The following is a 13,307-nucleotide window of genomic DNA, read 5'->3' as shown; positions in this document are numbered from 1 at the left end:
TTAGGTAGGTTAGGCTATGCCCCTCAAGCCTTACTTTCTTTTTTTTTTTTTTTTTGGAAAAAGTCTCCCTCACTGTGTTACCTGGGCTAGAGTGCCGTGGCGTCAGCCTAGCTCACAGCAACCTCAAACTCCTGGGCTCAAGAGATCCTCCTGCCTCAGCCTCCCAAGTAGCTGGGACTACAGGCACGCGCCACCATACCCGGCTAATTTTTTCTATGTATCTTTAGTTGTCCAATTAATTTCTTTCTAATTTTAGTAGAGACGAGGTCTCGCTCTTGCTCAGGCTGGTTTCGAACTCCTGAGCTCAAACAATCCGCCCGCCTCGGCCTCCCAGAGAGCTAGGATTACAGGAGTGAGCCACCGTGCCCGGCCAAGCCTTACTTTCGAGTTAATAAATTTGACCCCAAAATGGATAACAGAGCAGCAAGGTGGGACCAGCTTCTGTCACACTGTGCACTTTATTTTCCATCAATAGCTCTGTTACCGTGCGTAAGCTCTTGGGTTTTCTGAGGAATGGAGCCATTTTGTAAACAACACATTGTCATTTTAAGCTATTAGAATGCATTATATGAGGCATAATGGACAAAGGAGAGCTAGTGGGGAAGTCGGATGAAGCATAGAGTGAAATCTTCGGTTCTCTGTGTCTCTTGAGATTTAACTGCCCCACAAACTCAGCCTTCTCATTACCCATTGTATTAAAAAAAAGAAAGAAGAAGAATCTAAAAGAATGTCTGGAACAAAAGCAAACATGTGCTTTCCTTCTCTGAGCAGAGATGGATTTAGCAATTCTGACTTCTGTTTCACTGGAATCTAGTTGTTTTCAGTTAAATATTCTTTTCTCAGTTGTTATTTAAAATACCCCCTACCCAGTTTTTGAAAGAATGTTAGAGCCGGTTCCCCTCGGCCCCAGGAACAGAGAGGCAGAGTCACCGAGGCTGCAAATGGCGAAGGAGTTTATTGGCTAGCTCGAGCTAGGGTCCAAGTCCCAGAGCACCAACGCAGTGGCCTCTTCTAAGGGCTAGGACCCCGCCTCGGGGTGGAGGTTAAGCTTTTATACCTTTTTCTGTTTTACACACGACACACAGGTTTCACACGACACGCTGGGCACACCTTTCCCCCTCCCCTCCTTAGTTCATTGGTTCCTTTAAAAGTGGCTGATCGTGTTGGCTCCTGATTGGTTCCTTTGAAAGTGGCTCCAAGCCTGGGGATTTTCGCGCCGGCGCCAATTGTGGTCAGCGTCATTTCGGGCAAAGGGCGGCGTCGTTTCGGGGAAACCGAAACTTAGGCCTACTCCAGGAAGTTCAGCCTGTCATGGAGTCACTCCTGCTCTTATTCCTGTTTCTGATTAACTACATTTAACAAACAACTAAAAGCAAGCACGGTCACAGAAGCAAATAGCATCAGTTAGAGTCAGAGAGAGCACATTTTTTTCTAATCTTTAATCTTAAACAATTTGTCTCATACAAAGCAAAGTATGTTCTCTTATTATCAATTTTTGTTTTTCAAGAAAACTTCAGGTCCTTAGCTCTTGAGGTGGTGGCGAACAGTTTTAGCTGCTGAAGAACATTACCTCTCATGGTTTGGGCTTGGGTCAGAGTACATTCAATATGCTTATGCATCTCATACTGCAAAATAAAACGTAACTCTTGTTTCGTCAATGGGAGGGAAGATGGTTCCGTGGGATACTGGCTCTCATGCTGAATTCCATGTGGGAAGCAGATGCCAGAACAGGATTACACATGTGAAGATTTCATCAGGGGACACTCCTGTGTGAGAAAAAATGGGGAATATCAGAAAAGGCTGGGCAAGTTTCTGCTCACCATGTGAGTCTGATCCCTGTGAATCGGGGAGGGTGGGAAGGTTGGGTGGAAGACTGCCATGCAGGGTAAGGAAGGTTTGTCAGAGTCATCGGGAGTCTTTGGACTAAAGTCAACCTTCAGCGGAGTCCAGTGTCTAGCAGGAAGCTGGCTGCAGGGTGCAGTCCCGGCGTCCTGGCCAGGCCCTTGGTTAATTCACTCCCTGACGTTGAAGGTCATTCTCATGGTTGCCACAGTCTGCATCTTGAGTTTCAAGTTTGGAGAACTCTGTTTTATCTGGTTCTAACATCATTAATGGTGGGTGCTCTTTCTTTTTTTAAGTAAGTCTCCATTGATTTTTGCATCTCATCATTCATCAGGTGGAAAGCTCCCCAAAAGCAGCTAATTCTCCCCAGGGGCCATCTAGGATCCTTTGATTCTCTGGATGGGCTCTGACAAGGTGTAAGTAGAGAAGAGCAAAAACACACTGAGGCTTGTACTTCTGTTAGGTCTAAGATTCTTACGTGGTCTTAGGAGCTTTGTGGTCACACACCCATTCATCATTTATTAGTTGAATGACCTTAGGCAAGCCATTGAACCTCTTTGTGCGTAAAAATAATAAAGCGGTAATAATTCACCCCTGACAGAATTGTTGTGACTTAAAATAACACGTATATTAGGACCAGGCACATAGTAGGTCCTCAATTGGAATTCTAGACATGGGTAAGTTTTATTGGGAGTTTACACTGTGTTCCATGGGGTGTGTAACTGTCAGACTTCAGTGCAGGGATCGAGAAAGACTCTTGGTGTTTTAATTAGGAAGAGATTAGTATGGGGAAGGTGGTGCTGACAAAATCATGGAAAGTGCTTGGGGGTGAGTGCTGGGCTCCCAGACCAGCCCACTGGGGAAACTTCAATCTCTGTTGTAACCAGGAAGGGGCCATAAGGAAGCTGCCGCTGCACCCGTTGCATTCCAGGACACGCATAACCACGGCTATAATCCAAAAATCAGGAACCTAGGAGAAAGAAGTTGCCACTAGCACTGCAAATTGCCTCTTGACACCCCTGGAGCTGGCATCTGGACAGTGGAACACGATTGCAGAAATGCCACATCCCCACGACCTTGCTTAGCAGTGGAGAGCTGAAAGCAACAGGGCCAGGGCATCTCCTGTCTTCTGCCTTCCAAAGTGCGTGGCAGCGCATCTGCCAGGCAGAATCCCAGACTCTGCAGACAGGGCGGCGCAGTAGAAGGAGGTGGAGTTGGATGCCTGAGTCTAGCTGGCCTCCTCCTACACGTGTGCTAAGTGTGCTCCGTGCATCACCCCATTTACTTGTTGCCATAGCACAGCAAGGTAGGTTGAGTGGTCCCCACTTTATTGATTTGGAAATGAGGCAAGTACCTGATGGAGGCAGGGTATGTACTCAGATCTATCTGTTCTCAGAGCTCATTCTCTTAATTACTCTGTTGCTTTTTCTAGAACATTTACTTTCTTTGTGTTCACTTTTGAAAAAAGTCCAAAATCCCAGTTTCTTTTCCTCTGGGGATCAAGCTGCCCTCACTGTAGGTAGATTGGGTGAATTTCTTTTGTCTGTCATTCAGGGAATTAGTACCTAAACCTCATGGGGCTCTGTCTCCTACTTTAAGTCATCAAGCTGTAAAGGATGTTGGCCATTGTCTCGTGACCCCCTCCCCAGCGAACGGAGGAGGAGCAAAGTCAGAAGGAGGTGCGATACTCAGAGTAAGTGCTGGAACTCACTCAGACCAGCATCCTTGTCCTCACTCCAGCAGCCGGCCTTCCCTTCACCCAGAATACATTGTGTCCACTCTCCTTTTCAGGCTTCCCCAGTAAAGATCCCAACTGGGATGTCCGGGTAGTTCTGTAGCCTTGATCTTTTTTTTTTTTTTGACAGGGAAAAATTTTTTTTTAATTAAGAACTCAATCCATTTGGTGTATTTCAAAGGTGCAATACTTTTCTTCATTTTTCAGTGAAAGAAATTAGAAATTAACTTCCAAAAAAAATCAGCAAATGGCAAACAAATTTCATTGAAAGTCACGGTCACATATATAGTGCGTCCTAGAAAAGAGGAGGGCAAGACAGGTTCCACCCACTTTCACGAGTTTCATCAAATACTGGATCTACTTGAGGGTGGAGAGAAAAGACAACTTTCAAAAAGGAGTATGTTATTAAATGAGGCATTTACTATACTCCTTCCTAAGAGCACCAGATGGGGAACATGTTTTCTAAACCAGATCTAGGAAGTGGAATGTGGAATCAATCCATCCTCCTCCCCTTAAGGGCTGTCCACTGGTTAACGAATTTAAAAAACAAGACTAAAAAACAAATCCCACACACACTCTCCCCAAAAACAGAGGAAAAAAAACAAAACAAAACACTAAGATATCCCAGATTACTCTCCAGAGTGGAACCAGGGAGCAGCTTCAACAATTCGAATTAGTGTGTTACAAAGTCATCACAAGCATGCCTTGCTTTAAAAAAAAAACAAATTTTTTTTTGAAACAACAAAACAAAAACTAGTACTGATCACTTTTCTGACAATACACAATTACTCAAAATTAACTAGTATTGGGAGGGGAAAGGCGGGGCCATACCTATGGGCCTCGTCTTACACGAGTGCATGTGGGTAGCTGCAGGGCATTTGTCATTGTTGCAAAAACGAGTTTTAATTTTTAATCTTTAGTTTGATTTAAACATTGCTTTTAGTATGATGCCGACACCAGCTGTGCAGAAAGGGCTCTGGAGAGATGTTCATAGCAGCACACACCTGTGGCTCTTCTTCAGTTCTGGAGGCTCTAAGGCAGCCAATTTTGCTCCATCAAATACGTTCTTTAGGCCTTTCTGTGTGAGTGCAGAACACTGCACATACTTGACAGCCTTCAGGTCACGGGCCAGCTTTTCAGCAGTCTCTGGAGTAATGGCTTCTGTTTGTTCTTGGCAAGTTTCTCAATAGTAGAGGGGTCATCTCTGAAATCAATTTGGGTCCCGACAAGCAAGAAAGGAGTCTTTGGTGAGTTATCTCAGGCACCCACTTTTCTCTCACATTTGCAAATGAGGAAGGAGAGACCACTGAAAAACAGACTAGAAATACATCTGTTTGTGGATAACTCAGTGGTCATAATCTGTCATAATCCTCTTACCCTGCAGTATCAAAAAGTCCGAGAGTATATGACTCTCCACCAATCATAACTGTGACTGCCTAGTTGTCAAAAATGATCGGAACATATTTGGATGGAAATTTGTTTGTTGTGTAGGATATCAGGAGACATGTTTTACCAACAGCACCATCGCCCACAACAATGCACTTAATCGTCTGCATTGCTGAAATAGTTTTATATCCACTTTAAATATTTCAAATCTGATGGTGACCTCAGCATCTCCACCGGGGCGTTGCTGTAGCCTTGATCTTTAACATACAGGCTCTCTGCTTTTAGCTCGTGAAATGCCACGGAAGATGGCTGCACACACTCGTGCCTTCTAGTGCTTGGACTGGTGAATCAATGATTTCCAGAAAGTAGCTGTTTGTGAAAGTCCGTCAGATCCTCCAAGGTCTAGTTGCAATTGCAGTATGCTAATGTCTTCCCAAGTTCCCGGTCTGCCACAGGGACAAAAAGAAATGCATCATCACAGATTCCCTGGTTCTCCAGTCCTTGAGAGGCCACTCCTTTAACAAGGCAAAGTACTTTGGGCAGACTTTGTCACATCTCAACCCAGGTATTTCTGCATCTCCCTTGGGAATGCTCACGTGTTCTACAAATCCATCCTGTTGACACCTGTCTAGTGTTTTCTGGATTGTGGCTCTAACCTTCTCTTGCAATCTCATAATCACTTCTCCCTGCTGCTACCAGTCCTTCTGCACAGTTTTAATTTAGATGAGACAGGCCCTAACCTCTCAGTTGGGTACTCAAAGCACATCAGAGAAACTTTGCTGAAGGCTTGCGGAGACCATAAGGACTTACCACTCAAAACAGCAAAACTCAAGTGGGCAACCAATACCATTTCTCCCCAGGGGCCTCAGCTGCAATCCTTCACAGGGCGTCTGTTGGAGCTGCCTCCTGCCTCACCCTCAGCCTGCCCCTATGTTGTCCAGTGGTCATTAAGACCAGCAGAGTTCTGGAGGACCTAGCAAACTCACTCATCTCTCCAGGAATTCTGTGCACGAACAGACATGGGGAAGTATGGAGTCACCTGTGGACAGATGTGGATTTTAGCTGATATGCTGGGGTGGGGATGGCGCTGCAAGTTTGAAGGAAGGCAAAGGATCCCTTTCTCTTCCCTGCTTGTCCTCAAATGGGAGAGACTGACAAACACTCTCTGGTGGCAGAGAGAATCCAGATTAGTGCCCAGCCTTATCTTGAAAGTCTTAATTCAAGTAAGAACACCAGCCTTTCTCTAAAAGCTTCTGTTTGTCTCAGCCTCCCTCCCCACTAGTATGTGCCACAATGTTTGATAAATTGTGGACTTTGTGTCCGAGGCCGGGGAAGCTCAGGGTCTGTAACTCTTTGTTGAAAAGGGCGGCCAGGGAGGACGGGAAAGCAGCATGCAGAGTGTGTGCTGATCCCACTTCTGGGCCCGTCATTTCTCTTGTCGATGTTCCAGACTTGCAGCAAGGGGAAGGAAAATAGCATGTGCAGACTTGGATCATGCTGGTAATTATGCCCGTCGCACGAGGAAGCAGGGAGCAGCCTTTGTTCAGCAAATAAACAGAATCCAACATCCAGTGAATCGTGTTTTTGCAAAATCACAGCATGTGTGTATGCGGGGGGTGGGAGGGGTGCTGTGTTTGAGGCTTTTGAGGCTTTTATGTTTCTCTTGGTCACTAGAAATAGGCCATTGTGCCCTTTCTGTCTAGAAAAACTTGGTGTCTTTTCAGAAAGATGAGCCCACAGATACGGTTAAGGATGTGTGTGGGGTGCTTGAAAAAGGGAGAACCAATCTGTTAGGTTCCCTGGCAGTGCTAGACCTCACTGGGGAAAATGCTGGGAGCTTTTCTTAGACCATGCTTGGGCCTCACTGAGGCCTGGCCACTGTCTGAGAAGGATGCTTCAGTAACATCCCGCTTCAGGCCTGATTTCAACAGCGGAGAGAGGGAAGGAAACTCTCTTTAGTGGAGGGGTCAAATGAATGGGTCTTTGATGGACCTGGGGAGCATAGGCTATCTTTAGTGTCCCAAGTAGTTTTTAATTAGGGAAAATATTTCTTTCCTTTTTGTACCTGCCTTTCCCTGCTTCTATGACATAACTGGCCTTTCAGGACAGATGAGGCTTGGGGATGGTACGCAGCCTGCAGAGTGGGCCGGTATGCTGAGCATTGATTGGAAATCCATTTTTGCCATGAACAAGGACATATTCCTTCCTGAAGGGCATGACCTTAGGCCCTTGCCATTTGTTCTCATCATGATGAACTGCCTGAGGGAGCAGCATGTCCTAGCAGATCTGCTTCACAGAGAGGATCTTTGCTGGGATCAGATCACAAAGTGAACATCATCTCATGATCCTGAAATGTTTCCGTGTTGCCAAGAATTCATTTATGAGCCTGAAGTTCATGTCCAGGGAATTCAATCTTTTATAGAGGATGCCTTTTATTTTGCAGGAAAACTATCTTACTATGTAAATAAGCATAACACAATGTTTGGCATAGAACAAGCTCTCCATAAATGTTACATAAATGAGGGAAGTCAACCAAAAGAAAATCAGGCAGTAGAATGGAAAGAAATTGGATAGAAATATTTTGTCTTTCAGGTTCATACTCTCTTAGTATGAAGTTTATGGTGATATGTGTTTGTAGGGAAATGCTGAGTATATTTAACACAAGCTGATAGTGTCCATTCTTTTGATTTTGCAAGAAGAATTTAGAAAGAAAATACATAAGGATATTCATAGACATTGTGATATATATTTATTAATATATGATTTTTCCATTCAGTTTTCTAAAGTAGGTATTATTAATCTTGATTTATGTATTAATCAAGGTGAGTTCAGCGCACAAAATAGAATCCATTTTAGGAAGTTTGAACAGAAAATCATTTAAAGTTATTGGATGCTTACAGAATTTTTGGAATGGATTCTAGGCTGAGTCATCAAGAATGACTCCAAAATAATTCAGAACTAACCATCTAGGAAGGTACTATCTCTGAGGCTGCTTCTGGAACTTCTGAGTTCAAGGACACGACACCACGGCTACAATCCAAGGAGTAGGAAGTTAGGCAGAGAGTTGCCTTCTCTTCCTGCTGTCTACACCCACAGAGCTGGTGACTGGCTACTGGAATAGGAAGTGCAGCCACCATCTTCGCCAGTGCTTCCTCTTAATACCCAAGAACCTGGAGAATGGATGCTGAAAAGCTACTGCCCCTAAACCTCACTTCCCGCAGCCTTGCTGGCTAGCAACAAAGTAGCCAAAATGGCAAGGAGATGGCCCCTCTCTTTGGCCTTCTACACCCACATACAGGAGGAGGTCTAAATGATGGAGCCTGACATCCTGAATCCTCCGTGCAAGAGGATTTGTGAAATGTAATTTTAGGGTTTCCAGCCTCTGTGTTATAGGAAGGCACATCCAGGGGGGCAGAGTCATGGCTGCAGAATCCAAATCATTACAGATTGCTTGGGAGACATTAAAACCTCAAGAAGCTCCTAGAAATAAAACTTATGCTCAAAGTAAAAAGGGCATTACGATTAAGTGCATGGGCAATGGAATGGGCAGACCAAGGCTCAAATCTTTACCCCAGGACTTATTAGTTGTTTGGTCTTACACAAGGAATTCAATTTCTCTAAAACCTTCTGAGTTTTAGTCTATAAAGTGGGAATAATACTACCTCCCTCATGGGGTTGCATTGAGAAATAAAAATCACGCTCGTAAAGTGTTTAGCACAAGGGTCCCATACATTGTAGACATGATTAATAAAGTTATACAGGAAGTAGTAAACCCAGGACACTAAACCATGTTCATGGTCTTTGCTGTATCTCCTTGTGTAATGAAGATGAGATAGACCAGTTGTGAGGGCCAACATAAATATTAATAAGACCGATGCTTTAAAAAATATTTTTAATGTCATTGAACTTGAAATATATCTTATTATTATAGTTGATTTTAATTATAAGGTATCAAGATGGATTCCAGCAACATCAAAGTTGACCTTGTTACCTTAAAGCATGCTTTTGATTTTATACATTACAGTGGGTTGAAACATGCCACCTAAAAGATATATTAGAGCCTGAACCTCCAGTATCTGTGAATGTGACTTTATTTGGAAACAGAATCTTTACAGATGTCATCAAGTTGAGACAAGGTCATACTCAATCAGGGCTGGTCCTAAGTCCAATGGCTGGTATCTTTATAAGACAAAGAAGAGGAAGATTTGGACAGACACACACAGAGGGAAGACAATCACATAAAGACGGAAGCAGAAATTATAGTGATGCAGCTACAAGCCAAGGAATCCCAAGGATTGCTGGCAACCACCAGAAACTAGGAAGAGGCAAGAAAGAATTCTTTCTTAGAGTCTCTGGAAGGAGCACGGCCCTGAAGACATCTTAATTTTAGACTTCTGGTCTCTAGAACTATGAGATAATAAACTTCTGCTGTTTTAAGCCGCTGAATTCATGGTATTATTATTTGTTATGGCAGTCCCAGGAAACTAACACACACATGAGACCCTTAATATGACAAATGTATGCCTGATAAGTTGTATAAGATTATTTTTCTTTATTTCTTCATGATACTTTCAGGGCTATTTTACATTCAGATTAACATTTATTTGGTGGTGGCCGGGAAAACTTGATATTCTCCTTTCCTAATTTTCCCTCACATCTCTGTCAAGTACTCAGTAGAGTATAAATAAACATTTAAACGTAATTGGAGAACATAACTCTCCAGATAATCCCGTGGTAAATGCTTTCATGAATTGAACGCTCATTCACTTTATGATTTGCAAGTTAGGTAGTGGGGTGGGAAGAGCAGAGGGCGTGGAGAGTTGTAATCACAGCTGCTGTTAGTTGAGCACCTGCTGCATTTGAATGCAATTCTAGGCATTTTATACATCTCATTTTCCTGTGACATAAAAATCACACCGCCATTTTACGTATTAAGCTACTAAAGTTCAAAGAGGTTATGAGACCTGTCTAATTAAGACCACACAACTAGTAGGTGGTAGAGGCAACACCCATCCTCAGGCTGTTGGGTGCCTGTGTTCTTCAGTGTTAAATTTACCTCTCTGGTTCCTTCCTTACTCCTCTGTAAGTTGAATGGGTCGATCTAGAGAGCCATTTCTCAAACCGCTCTTCTGTAGGGCAGAGTTCTCCTTAAAGCCTAAAGACTCATTTCTATCCTGGGCCCATAATGACTATCCCTTCCATAGAAGTGGCTAAAGAAGAATAAAGAACAGGTGAAGACCTGTAAACAGTTGATTAGTCAGTGAATGCTTGGAAGGACAGGGGTAAAGGGCCACAAACTGTTTACCTCACGGCCCAGAATGGAAAGTTTAATTTGCTCAATGCTTCTTATATACCCTTTCCTTCTTTCTACTGTTTTCATGTCATTCTCCTCTCCCACATACATTACTCTCGCAATGGTCATTTCACACTTTTCTCTTTTTCCTCCTGCTTTTGTTTTCTTGGTCTCTGTTTCCTTTCTTCTTTTTCATTCCTTCTCACTTAGTTGCTCAAAGTCTAACCTTGAATTATAGAGGCAAGTTCAGAAAGTTTGGAAAGCGTGAGTATGAACTTACCTATGGTTTGTGGCTTGACAGTCTACTGACATGGAATGGCTTATGAGAGGGAAAATAATAAAGAATATTAGTAAAAAAATTAGAAAAAATATTTTCTATCCTTATCCCATTACTCACAATATGTATACATTAAGAAACACTCAGAGTATTCTTGAAAATGATGTCGAAATGTGTGAGCAAGATATGTGTTAATTTATATATAATGTGATAATTTTTAACTCGGTGACATTTCGGTTTCTGAGAAGATTTTTCTTTGGTATGACATCTTTCCTAGAAAGAATCTGAAGTTACATATGATGATATGTACATCCACCCTTTGTGAAATTCACAGTGAAGTGATGTTGTGCTTTCACATTTGCTAGCTAGACAGGCAACATAGAATCTCCAGTTGAAGATTGGAGTTGAAGGTTCTTAATTGTAATCAATATTCTCTCATACAAAGAAACCAAGAAAGGAGATATAACAGTGTCTTCACAGTATGTTGATAAAAAACACACCCAAGCCATTGTTTTGACTCTAAGACCACAGGTAGAGGAAAAATATGCTTTACAGACAAACCGAGAGTTAATCTAGTACAAGGGCTATTTGTGTTAATGCCAATTAGCAGAAGCGGAGCACTCAGGTTATTGATTTCCAGTGCTGTCAACATTTGCTAACGTACAGTCATGAAACTGTTAGACTCTATCTTCTCTGTAAATGAATGTCAACATTTAGAAGCTCCAGAGTTTTGAATGCTGAAAAATTACAATTAGAATTTTTTTTTTCCTCCAGGAGCAAAAATGCCATTCTCAGAATGCACTGTGGTTTAACCAGTGCAGCTATTGGTTATTGCTAATCAATTATAGCATTAGGTATTCCCCTTCAATACTCTGTTCCAATTAAATTCCTTGCAAAGATTGCATAGGCAGTAGGTATTTGAGAAATATCCCCTTGGAGAGGGAGCTGGATCGTTTGCCATAGGCTTAGCTTCTCCTGGCTGCTCAAATGTTCTCTCATTCGAGTCCTTGAACGCCCTTGGCAGTGCCCGTCTCTGACTTCACAGAGTGGGGCAGTGCTCTTTGTCACAGCAGAGACTAAACTGCCCATGCTGTTGTTAGGCAGTTTTGCTTTTAGGGTGAGGAGATGACTTTATCTCACAGATAATTTAACTTAAATAATAACTTCCTTTGTCAATATTGTTATTATGATTTAAGACTGTGTCTTTTTTAAGTTCAAAAGATTTTTATATGTTGCCCATTTGAAAAGATGTTTTTGTTTTCCTAAGTGTCTTAATAAGTGCTTACTTAGCAATCCACATTGCACAGTGCAAATTATGATACAAAGCACCCCAATACAAATTTCCTCATTTTGAAGGTACTGTAGTCTCTACTTATCTGCGGTTTTGCTTTCCTTGGTTTCAGTTACCTAAGGTCAACCATGGTCCAAAATTAGGCAAGTACAATATAGTAAGATATTTTGAGAGAAAGAGAAAGACAGAGAAAGAGAAACCATAATCATATAACTTTTATTACAGTACATTGTTAGAATCGTTCTATTATTAGCTATTGTTAATCTCTTACTGTGCATAATTTATAAATTAAACTTTATTATAGGTATGATGATAGGAAAAAACACAATATACAGGATATAGGGTTTAGTACTATCCATAGTTTCAGGCATCTGCTGGGGGTCTTGTATCCCCCACTGATAAGGAGGGATTACTGTACATGGCATCATTGTTGGCAGAAGCTTTGTGGTGTTTATAAATTATTGCAAAATCCTCTTGAAGTCTTTATATATTCTCCAGGAAGCCAGCATAAATGAATTTAAGGGGAAAGAAATAATTCTAATTCTAGCTTTTAGTGCCAGGCATGGTGGCTCTTGCCTGTAATCCTAGCATTCTGGGAGGCCAAGGAGGGAGGATCACTTGAGGTCAGGAGTTCGAGACCAGCCTGAGCAAAAGCGAGAACCCCATCTCTACTAAAAAGAAAAAAAAAAAAGTAGAAAAATTATCCGGGCATGGTGGTGCATGCCTGTAGTTCCAGCTACCCGGGAGGCTGAGGCAGGAGGATTCCTTGAGCCCAGGAGTTTGAGGTTGCTGTGAGCTAGGCTGAGGCCACAGCACTCTAGACCAGGCAATGGAGTGAGACTCTGTCTCAAAAAAATAAAATAATAATAATTCTAGCTTTTAGAAAAACTCCAAATATCAATAGTCAATGCTTACTAATGAAATGAGATGTCAGCAGAGTGTCTCAGATGTATAACAGCAAGGACTCCCCCCCTTATTCCTGCTTTCTGCTGCCCCTGGCACAAGTTGGCATATCATTAAAACTCTCACCAGTGGTGCATTGAGAGAGTGTATCAGTGGAAAGGAATGTTTTAGTGAGTTGGATGTAGCATGCTTTAAGATTATGAACAAAATGGTCGTTACTGAGATTGGGTGTGTCCACTGCTAAGCAACACCGAAGCTGTACAGAAAGATGAGCAGCAGCTCAGGATGAGTTAGAAGCAACTGAAAGCCAGGTGGGAAAGCCACGGGGTACATTTGGTTATGTACAAAGAAGTTCTCATCTCCTCTAGCAGGAGGGCAGAGGAAAATGATGACCAAGCCCAGAAATTAAGAGTGTGATGGCTGAATTTCAAAGACTGTCAAATGCACCACCAGGGCAGGTCTGTTACACCAAGTTGGGAAAACCTGGGATCCAGACTCATGGGACACATGGCATGGGAACATCTAGGTGGATGCCCTTGAAGATTTTGACTTCTTGAGACTCCTCTAACCTTCTGAGCCT

General features: G+C 42.6%; 1 pseudogene; it reads right to left on the bottom strand.

The window, feature by feature from the left end:
- Positions 1 to 4,472: 4,472 nt before the first annotated feature.
- LOC105812791 lies at positions 4,473 to 5,201 on the bottom strand (annotated as a pseudogene).
- Between the last annotated feature and the right edge of the window lie 8,106 nt (positions 5,202 to 13,307).

The sequence above is a fragment of the Propithecus coquereli genome, unplaced genomic scaffold (assembly GCF_000956105.1).
Source record: "Propithecus coquereli isolate 6110/MARCELLA unplaced genomic scaffold, Pcoq_1.0 Scaffold262, whole genome shotgun sequence".
NCBI classification, from domain to species: Eukaryota; Metazoa; Chordata; class Mammalia; order Primates; family Indriidae; genus Propithecus; species Propithecus coquereli.
This window is presented reverse-complemented; position numbering and strand designations above follow the sequence as displayed.